Here is a 4,170-nt window from a genome sequence, read left to right as displayed (position 1 = left end):
TCTTTCCACGTAATTGATCTAATAATATTTTCCTTACTTCCTTTTGTTTGCTAAAAAAGAAAAAAATCCATTGGGAGAGAGAAAGGAAGGATGGAAAAATCCCACCCTCGCTTTCTATCCTATTTCTGTATCTGTTTTTGGTATTATAGAAGAGCAAAGAAGTTTTTGTTTGGTGGTTTTTCATTGATCAGTCACTCTGTGCTAATGTAATTATCCTCATCAATAGAAGGCTGCAGAGAGAATCATTATGTGGGTGACATTGATAAATGATCACCCAAGAGCTGCCTTTTCTCTCGGGCACCCCCACATCTGACCCTCCCACATACACAAGGTAGCCATAGAAACACCTTGAGATCCTCAAACACTGCTGCAAATGGGAAAATACACCCAGGGAGAGAAACCCAACTTCACACACTTCCCTCCCCACTGCAATCTCCCTCCAAGCGGCGAGCAGCCTCCTTGTGCAGCCCGCCCCTCCACCCCGTGTGCGGCCGGGTCCTCGCAGCCCTGGAGGGACATTGGGGCTCCGAGCCCGGAGCAGGGGGCCCTGCACGGCCCTTCCTCCAAGCCTTGCGGGGCATGTCAGCCCCAGGGCTTCCCGAGTCGGTGTGGCCCAGCCCAAGCCTGGCGGGCCCAGCCCTTGGGGCAGAGCCTGGCTCGGGAGCCCTCTCCCAGGGAGGCTGCAGGACTTTTGCCGGGTGCCTGTCTGACGCACGGAGCTATGCTTCTTCTCCAGCCCCGGCCTGCTTGATTTAAGGAAATCTCGCGAGCAGTAATTGATTCATAATGATCCATAAATCGATGCGGAAAGGGGCGAGGGTGTTTATTTATTTCATTCCTAAAGCTGCGAGCAAAGTAGCTGTGACACAGCGTGGGGATGCGGGGAGGAGTTGTTTAGCTGTGCCGGGTCATCCATCATCACTGTCGCAGAGACTCTGCCCAGAGGAGCAACCTCCCTCCTGTTTGCCTCTTTCTCTCCACCAAAACTATTAATATTAAAATCTGCCTTCAAACACTTTCCCCCAACAGTCCCCATTCTCAGCACAGCCCGGCTCAAAGATGCCGGGTTTCCCCCGGCCCCAGCCATGAGCCATCGCAGCAGCCCGCGACGTGTTACAAAAAGTGTTTCAAAACAACAACATTTGCTCTTCGCTTCAAACCCGGCGCAGACCTGGGAATCGCTTTAATACGGAGCCCTCCCCTACCCCATCCCGACGCACACCATGGAGGCACATGCCTGGAAAGCAAAAGGACTGGGGACGGTTTTTGCCCCGGCTCCACTTGCCTTGTCTCAGTCACTTACATGAAAGGTGCAGTTAAGCAAATGGCTCCTGGATCCTCCCAGGGTGTAGAAGTGCCGCGGGGAGAGAGCCCTCCTGCTCCTGGGCACACGCTTGGACGGCAAGACTAATGTGGCCCTTGTGCAGGAGCACTCCCTCCTTGCTTCAGTGGGAAACCGGGGCCCAGGTCGTGACAGCTGCTAGATAAATTTGCCACCTTCAGCCCACCCTCGCAAACCTGTTCTGGGGCCATTTCTCCTTCGCTCGTGTATGCATGAGAGCGAGCCCGAGCCTCCCCACGAGCGGGTCCTCTCCTGCCCCAGGAAGGGCAGACAGCCGCCTCCCCTCCGCCTCTTCTCGCCGGTCCGACTCCCTCCTTGGCGGCTCCAGCTCCCTCCCGCAAGCGCGTCGAGACGCAGAAATTTGGGATGCTCTATACATGTGTATAAACAAGAAGTGTTTTCCTGTTACCCTTCGTTTCCCAGAGCATAAGCAATTTGAGTCAGACTGCAGTATTTCCTTTAACGCTATAGCGCTGTCAAAACACTATTCCGTTCTCCTCTGCTTTTGACAGCTGAGCATGTCTTAAATATACCCAAATCGGAACCCTCCCTGCTAACTAGTAAACCTCAGATAGGAGCGAGCTCTTTACATTACAGCACCTTGGATTTCAGTAACGCATCTCACGTAGCTTACAGCCCAGAGGGGGGAAAAACACCAATACTAATATTTAGTTCATTACAAAAAAAAAAAAAAAAACAAACCAACAGCAAAAAAAAAGCAATCCCCCCCCCCCCCCGTGTTGATTTTTATACATTTTTCCTCATTTCGCGGGGGTGAAGTGGCAGCAGATTCAATTTTTTAGAAGTAGCTTCCCTTTGTGATGCAAAGCCCACCACCAAATCTTTGCTTCGAACTTGTTCTCTCATCCAAACTAATCAAAGCCTTGGGAAGACAGGATGTGCGTTTCACACTGGAATGAAGAATCGAGGCAATTTGAATCAGGGCAGGGGAAAAAAATGAAAGCCAAATGTGGAATCCATCGTCCTTTACATTTCAGATGAATGCCTTAAAAACCGCCTACAATGCAGGACCCGATTGCTAAATAAAACCTCACACCCTTCCACTCACATCCTCCCTTCTGTTGCAAGCAGCGTGGGTCCATTTACTCAGTTCAGAAATTAAACATTAACTGTGAAGCTTAGACTCTTTAAACATTCCAAAGGGAAAAGTTGTCAAAGTTTTTAATAATATACCAGCCAGATGGAGGGGGGAAAAAAGTTAAACATTTACAAATATGCAAACATTTGTTTCCTAGAAAGTTTAAGATAATGAAGGTAATTTTTCTCCCAGAAACAGAGATCAATAACAAAACTGGATCCTTCCCCTCCTATTGGAGCCTGATCCTGTTCTCGGAGAAGTAATGAGAAAATTTCCACTGACTGTGTTAAGAGAAGATCCAATTTCCAACAGGAATGGTTTCTTGAGAGTTAGAAAATAGGGTCACCCCCCCCCCCCCCCCACTGTTATTTCAACCCCCATGTAGTTACTTCAAAGCACTGCAACTATCGGGTACTGTGGGTAAATAAAATCCTCCTCCTCCTGACAGTTCTTTAGCATCTAATTTTATTTTACTGTACATTTAACGTTTTTGGCTAATTAATTGGTGGAATCTTTTTTTTCTTTCTTTCTTTTTTTTTCTCTTTCAAGAGACCGATTCTGTTGTCTTTATGCAGGCAAACCTTTGCATTCACATCAGCAATGTGCTTGCCTGCTTAAATCCTCTGAACCACTCAGCCCTGTGCTACAACCATTCCTTATCTCTATTTTATTTTACTAGGTCCTAGCTATAGACCAATACACCCAACTCTTCAGATCTAAATATAGCAATGAAATATTACTATGGTTATAAAAATATAATCTGATGAAGTTATATATGGGTTGGTTGTTTATCTCCATGTGGGTGGGTGCATCATTATATATGTGTGTATACATACACACATGAATCAATTAAAACCTCAGATGTTGTCTAAGATTATGGTTAGTGCTATTTGGCTTAGTGTTATTTTACCAATATTATTTTCAGAATTGTTGGTAAGATTTACATCTTAGTTGGGGAAATGCCTAACAGAAGTATTTTCTCCTAAGTATGATTAAAAACACAAAAGCCTAACAAAAAATCAAAAATGAAATATTTATTACCGCATTTTGTGACTTAACACCTTTTTTTTAAAACATAACGTCACAGTCCTCATACAAGTATTTTAATGTAAATTTTGACAAAGCTTAAAGGTAACAGCATTTTCTTCTAGTGAGGAACACGTGCTGAGAAAGGAAGAATTCATGGACATACAATACCAATTCCACAGCAGATCTGATACTAGCAAAAACATTCTTTTTTTTTCAATTGAGGTAAACACATAGAATATCTAACATGAAACAATTAATAGACCGAACTCTGTACGAAGTTTGTTACAGTATTCTCTTGCTTTTTTCCCAAGGTTTGAGTTCATGATAAAGTTCTAGGTTTGGTGCAAAGACCATTAATAACATCTTTCATTGAGGAAAGCTGCCCAACTTTTAGTTTTGTTTTGTCCAAAGCCAAGGCTCAGAACTACTGGAAGAAGCTCCTGCTCTGTCTTTTAAATCTTCACCTGCAAGCTCTTTGAAGAAGAGTCCAAAAAAAGGGGGGAGAATGGGGCTTATGAAGCACAAACTATAAAGATCTGTTTGAAACTAAAGGACACATTTATGAACAAAACCAGGGGATGGCAAGGCCTTCTTGGAACTGTCTTCTGAGTGATGAGAGACCCAGCAAGACTTTTCATCTTCATCTCCAGGGTAGTTCTTTTCTCACTGGCCAAAACAGGTCTGAAATATACTGTAGTCT

This window comes from Alligator sinensis, unplaced genomic scaffold, assembly GCF_000455745.1.
Source record: "Alligator sinensis unplaced genomic scaffold, ASM45574v1 scaffold36_1, whole genome shotgun sequence".
Classification (NCBI taxonomy): domain Eukaryota; kingdom Metazoa; phylum Chordata; order Crocodylia; family Alligatoridae; genus Alligator; species Alligator sinensis.
The sequence above is the reverse complement of the archived record's forward strand: the minus strand, read 5'-3'. Positions refer to the sequence as shown.